Below are 12985 nucleotides of genomic sequence, written 5' to 3'. Positions count from 1 at the left end.
CATGCTCTGAGATTCACCTTGATTGGCAGAAAAAAGGAGGACTAAACAAACAAATACCAATGTTTGTAAAACTCCATTATGAACATAAAATTATATAAAATCATTTATTACGCTTGTTCTTGGATGACAGAAACGGGAATCCAGTCTGACCTCGACGAGTCGTTATTTGAGTTAACGTAGACTTCCGGTTTGATCTCTGATATATAATTAAACCTTGTGTTTTATTATAATCATAACTTTTATTAATATTTTATAAGAATATATAATCATTGCACATTTAAAGGTAAAACCTTTACACAGTCAACAAACAAAAGGTCCATACAGTATACGAGAACATCTATTCTATGTACAGTACAGTGTATTTATGCACACACACACACACATATATATATATATATATATATATATATATATATATATATATATATATATATATGTTTGTATGTATGTGTGTGTGTGTGTGTTTGTATATATATGGTGTGCAAACACACACAGCCGAGCACAGAGACAGCAGAACGCGACCGGGTTTACGATTACAGTGTCACAAAAACATCAAACGTCACTTTGGTTTCGGCTGCAGCGTAAAGCATCGCCGCACACAATGCAGGAAAACACAGAATCCATTCAGATGCCCTTTGAAAGACGATATAACGAGGCGTTTTCGGTAACATACAGTCAAGACGAGAGGTTTCAAAAAAAATAAAATAAATAAAAAAAAAAGGCTTCAGATGGAAAAATCTCTGCTAGTGACTCACCTCACTAGAGCTTGATCTTAAATCAGATAAGTCGTTGGTTATATTAATAATACCTTAAATTAATCACCCAGCCTTATAGAAGGAATTGTGGTTACCTAAGGGATTTCCCTCCCTTTACAGCCTTGTTGTTTAACCCTTATTTGCCCTCATTCGGTCACTTCTGTGGGCGTCCAAAATTCAAACCCGAGTAGATTGTCTGAAACTGGTGATTTGAAAAAAAAAAATGAAAAAATGTGTTTCGAAACTGTTCTAGAAAGTTATTAAAGTATTAAATTATTTCAGAACAGTTTCAGGTTCCAGGTTTGTTACAAGTGTCAGTTTCAGTACCTCAAAAAAAACAAAAAAAACCCACTTCTCTGCATATATTTTTATGTTAAAATAAATGTACCCTGTGTTGTCTTTTTTAATAAAACACACACACACACGCACGCACACACACACGCACACACAGTACTATGCAAAAGTCTTTGGCACATGTTAATAACTGCTGTAGAGCAAGAGTTCTACATTAAAAAAATATTATTAAACAGTAATTCATAAAACAAAGTCAATAATTGATATAAAGACCCTCTGCTTAATATAAACTCTCAGGTGCAAATTGTGTAGTTTTTAGGGCTGAACCAGAATATTCGAATATTCCTTTAGAGGGTTTGCATTCGATTTTTCATTTTGAGATTCGAATATTCGGGGGAAGAAAAAAATAATAATAATTAACCCGTGACATTGATCCCTGTGAAACGGTTCTTATTCGCGCTTAAATGACTAGCCCTTGCGGCAAACTTGTGCCATGCACACTCGGTCCACGACCAGCACTAGGACCCGGATATAATACGCTGGCAAACCAGGAAGCATAAAAGGAGACAAGATGGCGTGGCACATCGCTCAGTCATTGAGTTCACGCATGTCGCTTCGGACGCTTTGGCCGATTTGTGAGTACTCACTTTCTTGGGTTTGCTTTCAGATTGAGTGTGTGTAATCAGATTAAGTGTGTGTAAATTGTGTTTTTAGTTTTATTAGTTTTATAAGGCAATTAGCTACGTAGTTTTACTGAACATCCTGCTTAACCACGCACGGTCCTTCTGAGGTCTTTCCTGCTCCTTTTTTCATGCAAAACCCAGAAAAACTAAAAAAAAAACTAAATCACAAAAATAGAAATTCTGGAAAAAGTCTTAAAATCTTTTTTTTTTTTTCAAAATTTATAGTATTTACAATAAACTAGAGATTTTTTATTCATATTTAATTAACATTTGCAAGCCTGGTGAAGCTGAGCTCTTTAGTATATTGAAAAAAAAATCCAGGTTTTATATTAAACCATGATATAACATAACAGCATTTAAGTTTAATGTCAAATCTGATGATTATTCTGCGATCAGAAATAATTATATTCATGTCTTCCAGGAAGATGATAAAAAAAAAACAAAGATTTGGATCTTTTCCAAAAAAAAGGACAATACGGTTCATAAAACACTGGAAATGTACGTATGGCATGGCTATTAAAACAGCATGAACTCTTCTTTAGAAGACACTCCTCGCTTCTCTAACATGAAATCATAAAAGTCATGACGACTTCTCGTTACAGTAAACACAATGGAAACTATTTCATTCAGCCACGAAAAAAAGGGAACAGAAAGAAAATCCGCTCTACTACAAACACACACTGCTTAATAGCACCTTTATTTTAAAACATTAAAGATGTGCGTAAGAAAATATCGCTCTGCTTGTGCAGATCACGGCTATTAATCCTACTGACGCGCTGACGGATCGGCGGGTGACACTGCGGCGTAACTCCTGCTGCCGAATCATCGATGTCACCTCATCAGATCAGAGATCAGACGCCGTCTCCTGCTTTCATTTCTTACTATGAGCGACTGAGAAAAACCGTTATGCTGTGGTAGGCAAAAAAAACGTTCAGCAGTTCAGAAAGGAGGCTGGATGATGAACGGAGAAGGCAGGACAGATGGAAAGCTCACGTCATGGACCTGAGAGACAACAATGAAAGTGGAGCCTGGCCAGACAGAGCAGTACAGACGGCGAGCGTGATTCAGACGAGGACGGCGCTGGCGTGTCGAGTGTCTGGGTGTAAAGATTACTTGCTTTCGAACAGAACAAAAGAAAGCAGAGTGAGGACCCCACCCAGAAATCTGTCCATTGATCATAAAAGTCAGACAGAGACAGAGAGAGACAGAGACAGATTGGAGGAAAGACATAATGTACTTAGGCTCTAATCTGTTTTTTTTTGGTGGAAGGTTGGGTTCTACAGCTTAGTCTTAGCATGCATGTGTGTCTGTGTATGTTTGTGTGTGTGTGTGTGTGTGTGTGTGTGTGTGTGTAGCAGATCCAGTTTCAGCTCCACAAGTAGTCATCCATAAACGTTCATTAAAGTCGTGGGAATCCCAAACCCAGATGATATCTTGGAATGTGAATGAATTATTTCTTTAATTTGATTTATTCATCTTCAATAAGCGCTTCAATAAGTTTTAATTGCGTCAACGAAAATAATGATTGGAAATATTCGATGATGACCTTTTTCCCCTATGACTAAGACGAGGCGATGACGAGACGTCACGGATATCAATGAACAGTGACAGTGACGAAGTCAGCATGCAATATTGTTGACAAAAAGACAAGAATAAAATGTGGTTTAAAAAAAATAAAAATAAAATAAAACATCTGTCTTTATTTGCGTCAACATTTAATTCTTGTCACAATCCCGTCTCAGCACAGGGACTAGTTTGCGCGCTCAGTGACGGAATGTTACAAGCTTAGTCATCTTTAACTCTTCATTATCACAGCAGTATTACTCGAGCGAAAGAGAAAAGCCGATATTTGGGCTCATTTTTTTTTTCATATTGAACCGGAGAGGAAAAAAAAACCATGTGTAGTAATACCAGAGGGGAAACAGTGTGGGAACACAATTGCTGGGAAAAATACCACAAACCTGAAGAGACGCATCAAGGCAGACCAGAAAAGTCTTAAGGTAGTTTTTACAGCCTCTTTGTGGTAATTATGTTTTATGTTACATGTTACACGTCTTATGTCACATGTAATGTTAAAATTATGTTACTGTACATGTGATGTACTGGACATGCATCAGTTGTTGTGATGGTTAAATATAAATTTTATTAGCTGAAAACATCAGATGAAAAGATTATTTTAAAATGTTAAGGAAAATTATTGTGTGAAAAAATTTAAAAAGGAGTTTTGGTTAGTTTAGATTAACTGTAGTGTTAATTATAACCTTATTGATAAATTGTTATGGTTTCATTGCCTAAAACTAGACAAAAATGCCCAGACTTTTAGTCGACTAAAACTTGAGTAAACAAAAATAGGATAAGATTGACTAAATATGATAAAATCTAACAGGGACATTTATTCCAGGACTAAGATTAAGACTAAAATTACTAGTTTGTCTCACATTTTCCAAAACTGACTATATGAGTGATGAATTGCACATTAAGACTGAGCATGGGAGATGATTACCCACAATCCCACAGCGCGAGAAAGAGAAAAACCATTGGCTCAGTTGTGATCACGTGACGATCAGCAGACCTAGCCCATGCGTACTGTTCTTATTTCAAGACCTCGCTCGTTTATCATGTCATAATTTCATTTAAAAATTTTGCTCATCTTGCCAAACGCTCGCAGACAAAGTTACTCCCCATCCAAAGTTTTAATGGATACATCCTGGTCTTCTTTAAAGCGTTTGCACCATTAAAATGTTTTTTTGCGGGTAAAAATCTCATCATCGTACTGTACTTGAAGTCTTCTGTAAATGTCCCTGTAAACAAGTCTCGGTTTGAATTGAACATCCCTTACATACTATATGAATATGCATCTGGAAAAACTGTGAACTGGAAATGTCTTCATATACAAATACTTGACTTTTCATTAGAATGTTAGGACAGTTGAGACTGATTTGATTTGATTTATACTTTATTAGTATTTACAGTACAAATGCTCCAAATTTAGCTCCGTTTAAGTTGAGCTCAATATCTTCTTTAAAGCAATATCATATGGTTATCGGTCTTGGCTGATAATTAAGGTTGTGTTGTTATCGTTGCCTATTTAACAAGCTGTTTTTCTAAAAAGGAAATAAATTAACATATAAGGTTTTTATTCTCAGAGCCTGTCCTGACACCAGCACATAGAAACACTGATTTCTGATCATATGACGGGACATCACGGTCATCTCCAGCATAGCAATAACATATCTTATATTAGATACCAGATGAAATTCCTTTAGTCATTTTTGCCAATTAGATCATTTTTGATTTTGTGAAATGTTAAATCTTATTGGTGTCAATGAAAATTTTAAATCAAATCTTTTATCTGTCAACAAAAATATCCTGAATTATCCTTTTATATATATTTATTGGTAAAATAAATGGCAGCCCCAAAGCAAATTGTTTAGGAACAAAATGAAGAAGCACATACAGTTCACTAGGGGGCAGCAGTAGACAAAAAAACCTCACTCAGTAATATGGTGTGTGTGTGTGTGTGGCTTGCATTGACCAGGCAAAAAAAACAACAACCCACCTCTATAGTGAATAAGAATACGAGAGAGATAGAGAAAACCAGATGCTGATTTTTACTTGATTTCACTTGACTTCCATGTAAGTATGATACAGTATGTGAAGAGGCTGTAGGTCAACTGCACACTGTTTATTAAAACAATTTAGATCGGCCTGTCTAAGCCAAATCCAGATAAGACATGAGCTGGGCATGAAATGATGGAACAGCAGAAGGAATGTTTACCAAATGCGAAAACCGGGGAGACGCACTAAAACCGTGACTTGGCCACATAAAGCATGTTAAACTCAACGCTTGTTTACCGATGTGTCAGAGAGAATGAACGAGGGAGAGTCTGTCATCTCTGAGTCATTCCTTTTCCAGTTGAATGAAGTCACAGATGAGAATAAAACGACAAGTTTTTTTTTTTATTCACTACATGGCTTTTGTCTGAATAAAATGAATAGCAACATGAATTTGGCTGAAAGCCGGAGAGTAAGAAAGGAAGTGAGACAGAGAGAGAGAAACAGAGAGAGAAAGAGAGAGAGAGAGAGAGAGAGAGAGTGCCATCCTCGTCCTCAAGTCTCCTGCTGGTGCTGCCTGCAGGTCTGAGCGGGACTGCAGAATCATCACGGACAAGTCGAAAGCCAAGCTCCATTAGATAACACACTGACCCAGCCTGAGAGCCACTCACAAACACAGTATATCTACAATCTCAGGCCGGTTTATTAGAAACACTGATTACTACGTACTAAAACCAAGTTGTGCACTAAGAACAGATTCAGTCGGGTTTATGCTGACATGATTGCATGCCATTGCAATTTCTTCTGTCACATCCTAAGATTCGATCAAGCGACTGAAGAGAGCAGGGAAGTACACTGGGATGATGGAACCAGTTTAAACTTTGTGTTATGGCACGTTTTCATACCCTGCATAAGGTCTTATTCATATGCACAGGGTCAAAAACAATACTTTAATAAGGTACGCTTGATTGGACCAATTTGTGGTTGTAGTGCTGGTTGGGTCCAAGGACCGATGAGGCTGAAGCCTTATTCTGACCTCTTGTGATACTACAGACATGGCAGAGGATTTCCAGTTTTTGTTCAGCCTGTCGCCTCGGATTTCTGTTTCTTTGGCACATGAATAGTATTGAGCTATCCTGTCATCTTGAATGTGCCTGGCCATTCTCCTCAGATCTTTCACAGAGTTTCTAGATGGTTTTTGTCTTTCACACCATTCTGTGTAAACTCTAATTCCAGGAGTACGGCAGAGTCTGAAGTACTCAAGGCAGCCTGCCACACAAAGGTTAAAGTCTCAGAGATCACTTTTTTCCACATCCTGGTGTCTGATGTGAAGCGGTTGATCTGTTTGTGCATTGCACTGCTGCTCCATTATTGACTGAGAGGATAATTGGAGGTTATTCCTCTAAGCATTAACTTTACTGCAATAACTCCCAAACAATGCAGTATATACATACACTACATATTGATTAAAATCTAAAGCATTAAACAAGGGGTGACCTTGGAGTACACGCTGGTGCCGGTCGATTTCAGACAATAACTCTCTTTGCTCGCTGATCGACGGGGAAATTCCTGCCTTCTTTCACCATGAGTCTCTGATGTCTCGGTCGTTTTCAGCTCGCTCAGTCCACGTCGTCTTTGGCGATGATTGCTGCCTTTTTCACTATGTGGGTCTCCAAATAAATCTGTACAGTATTTGGCTGGCTTTCATCCTGCGCACATTTAAACTATTGTAACCTGCATTTATGATTTAGAGTTTTCTACTAGATCGTGGGCTGCTTCTTACATTTCGATCATCTTTTGAAGATAACTGTGTCGGAAATCTCACGATATTTATCAAAAACAAGTGTGAAAACCTCAAGCTTGTTAATGTTAGATCAGGAAGAAAGCAATAATTTGATCTTGATCTTTAACTTATCACATACTGTACATCATGTAAAAACAAGTTTGTTTGGTTTGTAGCTTCAATTTTTTTTTTTTTTTAGGATAATTATTGTAAGATTACCAAAAAAAAAAAATTTCTGATATCCAGCGAAGCCTTTTCTTGAATTACAGTAATAAGTGATGACCGCTCCCTGGATTTTACCTCGAGATTTTTACACTCAAGTTCTAAAAAGATGTCTGTAGCCATAGTTTCAAAAGCTTTCAGGGGGAAAAAAACTACAAAATAAGGACCAATTAAAATGAGTCACCCAGCAGTTCATTTTTAAAAGCTTAAAAAAAAAAAACAACCATCCAGATGAATTAAAGAATGAAAGCAGTCTTGTTAAAGCTGGTGGTGACTGTTAAAGCGCTTCTGGTAAACATCCCTGTCGTGATGTTCAGAGCTAACAGAATTCTACAGTACATTTCCCACATTTTGTCAAAAAGGGTGAATGCGGATATAATTAAACATTTTACAGTTTTTATTCATGCAGTACGTAATTTGTCAAACTACGAGGGGTGCGCAAGTCAAATTGGGACTTGTGATCAAAGTCCTTGTGGATGAAGGTGTAAAAGTGATTATACTTTACAGAAGACTTTACGCACGGTACGGTGATGAGACTCTTAACCTTGGTACGTCCGTGAATGAAGATCCCGGCTGAGACACATTTGTACACAAAATCATTTACGAACACCACTTGCACATCACTGGAATTTGGGGCTTTATCCCCCCCGTTTAGTGCTGACCTCACTCTAAGCCATTTCCAGATGTTTGAGCTATTACAGGAGTTCCTGCGAGGCTAGCATTTACAGATGTGAAGTAGGCAGTGGGACCACTGCTCCGGCATACTGAGAAAACTTTCTATCTTAACGGGATCCAAGCACTGGTTAAAAGCTGGGGTAAGTGCATTAGTGTAGCAGGGAATTATACTGTATAAAGAAACTTTATACTTTGTACTCTCATAACTGTTTTATTCTGTACAATTAAAAGTCCCGGTTTGACTTGAACACGCCTTGTATTTTTTTTTGCTTCTTTCCAGTTATGCAGGTGTTAAGGATGGGGAGTCAAATTGGGGCTGTTATTATAAGTACTGCATCACAAAATCCAGTTGAAAACATTAAGTACAATAACAAAAATAGGTCTACTGTTATCACCCTTTAGGTAATTTTGTTATAGTCTAAAACATGTATAGTTTCCTACATCCCTATATTTTAATGCTTTGTAACTGTTTGAAAGAATAAGATAAACAAGTCCAACCTAGAATCTACTTAAACGGCCATTCATTGTATGTAGAAACCAAACCAGGATGTATTTGAGACATGGGAAGGAACCAGAGAACTTGGAAGGAACCCATGTGGACACGGAGATAACATAACATATGAAACTCTGCACGGACTGTAACCCGAGCTCAGGCTCAAACCGCAGGCTCTGGAGCTGTGAAGTGGCTACACTCCCCATTACACCATCACTGCCATCCTACTTAAAATACTTGTGCATGAATAACTGTTCCCTGTGGTGCGGTTACTGAGGATGTTCCAGAGCTTTATAAATTCTCAACAATGGATAATTGTTGTTGTTTACATTTATGTGCTTTACGTGTATAAAAAAAACGTGTATAAACGGGGGTGAATGCTTGTGAGATATTACACTTCCTTGGCTAGGTGAGGTGACACTGTACGTCATTGAAAAGTTGCTTTCTAAACAGGTAGGTGCTCAATGAAATACACTCCGTTCCCGAGCGTGCAGAAAGCCACAAGGGCTCCCCAATCTCTAATTAAAAAGCATGAAGGTAGGATAACATCAAAGTCAGGAAGTGATAAGCCATGGGATGAGTGATCTTTTCGCTGAGCCAGACCTCATGATCCTGAGTAAGGCAGAGAAAAGGGCAGCGTGCAACCACGAAACAGTGAAAGGGAAAAGGGCTTGACTTGCAATCGGAGAACGCAGCAGGCTCAATCCCAAAGCTTTCCAAGCCGTCTACTTACACATCGAGGCACCTGATCTTCCTGGTTTACTGATCCACTGCAAAAAGTAACACTCCAGTCCCAAGAGCTTATACTACATAACAAGTAGATAATCCCCTAAAACCCTACACAACTTTAATGCATGCTTATGAGAAATAAAAACCTCTATCCCTATTAAACCTCTAACAACATACATGCAATCCATCAAAGTCTGTGTATGCTTCCTAGCATTAAATAAAATCTCTTAAATCTCTCTTAAAGCTAAAATATGTTAAAGTGAACTCGCGCATCCGGGGTCGGGGTTCGATTCCCTCCTCAGGTCTGTGTGCATAGGCTCCATTTACAGTACAAACTCCGACAGTACAAAACATGTTGTTATAATCACTCTTATTTTTTGTGAATATATATATACAGTAAAACATATCATAACATCTTCATATGAGTGAAACAGCATCAACTTTGACAGGAAATGACAAAAAGACAAATTCTACAGAAAACGCAACGCAAAGAGGAAGTGATACACTCACAGACCCAAGACATCCACAGATGTTGGTTAAGAAAGCACGTTTAAATAAGCATGTGACGTCAAACCAAAGAGGCCTGTGTTAGCTTGCTACTGTACACAATGCTAGAAGCTAGAAGGAGCAGGAGAGTTTAGATGTAGAGATAAAGATGGAGGTAGAGGTGAAGGATTAAAAAAGAATAGAAGGAAGGCCTTGCCCAAAGACACAAGCAGTCTCCTCGTCAGGCTACTTCTATTGACCTCGCGCTGACCGAAATTGCACAGCGAGAAAGGCCAAAGGTTTTCAGCTCGCGACAAGAAATGGCCTCATGCTAAAAATAAATTATAAGAAAAAGAAGCAAGTTGCTTCAGCGTAAAAGCATTAATCAGATAGTTTTGTGCAGTTTGATAGTTGGGCGATTTTAAAACCGCTTTAAGGATTAGACATTTCTATAGTATCAGACAGCTCTGTACATTTGTGGTCTTAAACACTTGTTACATCTGACAGCTCTGTGGTATAAGCCTGGCATATAAAAAACCTGCGTAGTATAAGACAGTTCCATAGCTATATACAGCTTTTTAGTAGCTGACAGCACTGAACCAACAAGCAGCTCTGCACTATCAGACATCTTTATCGTACTGTATAAGATAGCTCCGTAGTATCAGACAGCTTAATAGTGCTATACATCTATGTAGTGTCAGATAGCTTTGTGGTAAGACATTTTTGTATCAATATACAGCTATGTAGAATAAGTTAGCCCTGTAGGATCAGGCAGCTCTACATTAGTATACAGCTTTGTACTATCAGAGGGCTCTATAGTAATATACAGCTTTCTAATATCGAACTATCAGCTCTGTAGTATCAGATAGCTGTATATTAACTTTAAGCTCTATATAAATACAGATCTCTGTAGTATTGGACAGCTCTGTAGGATCAGACAGCTCTACATTAGTATACAGCTTTGTTTATATAGAGCTGTCTGATGCTACAGAGCTGATAGTTTTATACTAGAAAGCTGTATATTACTATAGAGCCCTCTGATAGGACAAAGCTGTATACTAATGTAGAGCTATCTGATCCTACAGAGCTGTCTGATGCTACGGAGCTTAATATAAAGCTGTCTGATTCGACAGAGCTGTCTGATAGTATAGAGCTCTTTGTACTATCAGAGGGCTCTATTGTAATAAACAGCTTTTTAGTATCAAACTATCAGCTCTGTAGCATCAGACAGCTCTATATAAACAAAGAGCTCTATACTATCAGACAGCTCTGTCGAATCAGACAGCTTTATATTAAGCTCTGTAGCATCAGACAGCTCTGTCGAATCAGACAAGCCTTATATAAATAAAGATCTCTGTAGTATCAGACAGCTCTGTAGGATCAGACAGCTCTACATTAGTATACAGCTTTGTCCTATCAGAGGGCTCTATAGTAATAAACAGCTTTGTCCTATCAGAGGGCTCTATAGTAATAAATAGCTTTGTAGCATTAAACAGCTCTGTAGTATCAGACATCTCCGTACAATCAGATAGTTCTGTGGTATCGAACAGCTCTATATTAACAGAGCGATGTAGCATCAGACAGCTCTGTAGCATTACACAAGCACTATATAAACAAAGAGCTCTAGACTATCAGACAGCTCTGTCGAATCAGACAGCTTTATATTAAGCTCCGTAGCATCAGACAGCTCTGTAGGATTAGACAAGCCCTATATAAATAAAGATCTCTGTAGTATCAGACGGCTCTGAAGGATCAGACAGCTCTACATTAGTATACAGCTTTGTCCTATCAGAGGGCTCTATAGTAATAAACAGCTTTCTAATATCAAACTATCAGCTCTGTAGTATCAGATAGCTGTGTACACTCAGATAGTTCTGTGGTATCGAACAGCTCTATATTAACAGAGCGATGTAGCATCAGACAGCTCTGTAGCATTACACAAGCACTATTTAAACAAAGAGCTCAGTAGCTCCAGATAGCTCTGTCATATCAGACAGCTCTACTGTATATAAACAGAGCTCTGTAGCATCAGACAGCTCTATATAAACTAAGAGCTTCACAGTATTAGACAGCTCTGTAGCATCAGACAATTCTATATAAACTAAGATCTACGTATAATCAGACAGCTCTGTAGCATCAGACAGCTCTACATTGGTATACAGCTTTGTACTATTAGAGGGCTCTATAATAATATACAGCATTGTAGTATCAGACAGCTGTATATTAACATAATAACTTTTCAGTATCGGACCGCTCTGTAGTATGAGACAGCTCTGTAATGACAGAAAGCTTTGCAGTATCAGACAGCTCTATATGAACGAAGAACTCTTTGTTTCTTTTATATTAATCCGTAGCATCAGACAGCTTTAAAATTATATACAGTTATGTACTATGAGACTACCATATGACTATGTTTTATCAAACCGCTCTGTGGTATCAAGTAGTGCTGTAGCATCAGACAGCTCTGTAGAATCAGGCAACTCTGATACCACAAAGCTGTATATTCATATAATCAGCTCTATCGTGTCAGACAACTCTGATTCCATAGAATCAAGGAATCTCTATAATAACAGACACAGCCCTGTAGTATCACATTGCTCTGTAGTAACAGACGGCTCTATGGTAGCAGACACATTAGTAGAAGACTTTAAAACACTGCGGCCTGTGAGATATCCCATAACCATGACACAATGCGTTCTGTAAGATGATCTGATGTGGTGATCAGCTATCTGTTGGATCAGTATCTCTTAGATCTGTTAAGGACATGTCTGTACAACAGAAAGTAACACAACAGACTACACCATCAGAAATACTCATCAGTGTTGGCGTAAGTACCGGTTTTCTATGTGTGCATGTCTGCGTTAGATAAGTGACGAGGGTAGCGTGGTCAATTCTACTGTGATCAGCATAACCACTGACCTTTACTCTGCGTGTATCCATGAGTGTGTGTGTTCGTTCGTGAATAAGCCACACGAGACCCAAGCTTAAGTTTAATTCCAGTGTTCTGTTTGCAAGAACATAGCCCCTTTAGATGTTTTGCAATTTGAGATGCCCTGCGGTGGCCACAAACTAATAAAGGAACATTTAGCTGTGCCCTTTATTACACGGCCTCCTGCCCGGCGAAATGCCCTCAGCATGAATGATCCTCTGGCGGCACATGAAATTACAGACCCATTCTTAGCCTGCCACAGCAGGTTTAATCAGTGTAAAGGGCACAGCTTGTACAAATAAGTGTGCATGAGCATGTATACACACACACTAAAGTTTTCATTAACATGAACAGCCTCATGCATATAGCTATATATCATTC

At 38.3% G+C, this 12985-nt stretch overlaps 1 protein-coding gene across 2 annotated transcripts in view; it reads right to left on the bottom strand.

Moving 5' to 3' along the window:
- Window positions 1-12985, bottom strand: part of pde4ba (phosphodiesterase 4B, cAMP-specific a) — a 169535-nt gene that overhangs the window by 64201 nt on the left and 92349 nt on the right. The gene's annotated exons all lie outside the window — the stretch shown is intronic.

Source organism: Clarias gariepinus, chromosome 6, assembly GCF_024256425.1.
Source record: "Clarias gariepinus isolate MV-2021 ecotype Netherlands chromosome 6, CGAR_prim_01v2, whole genome shotgun sequence".
NCBI lineage: Eukaryota > Metazoa > Chordata > Actinopteri > Siluriformes > Clariidae > Clarias > Clarias gariepinus.
This window is presented reverse-complemented; position numbering and strand designations above follow the sequence as displayed.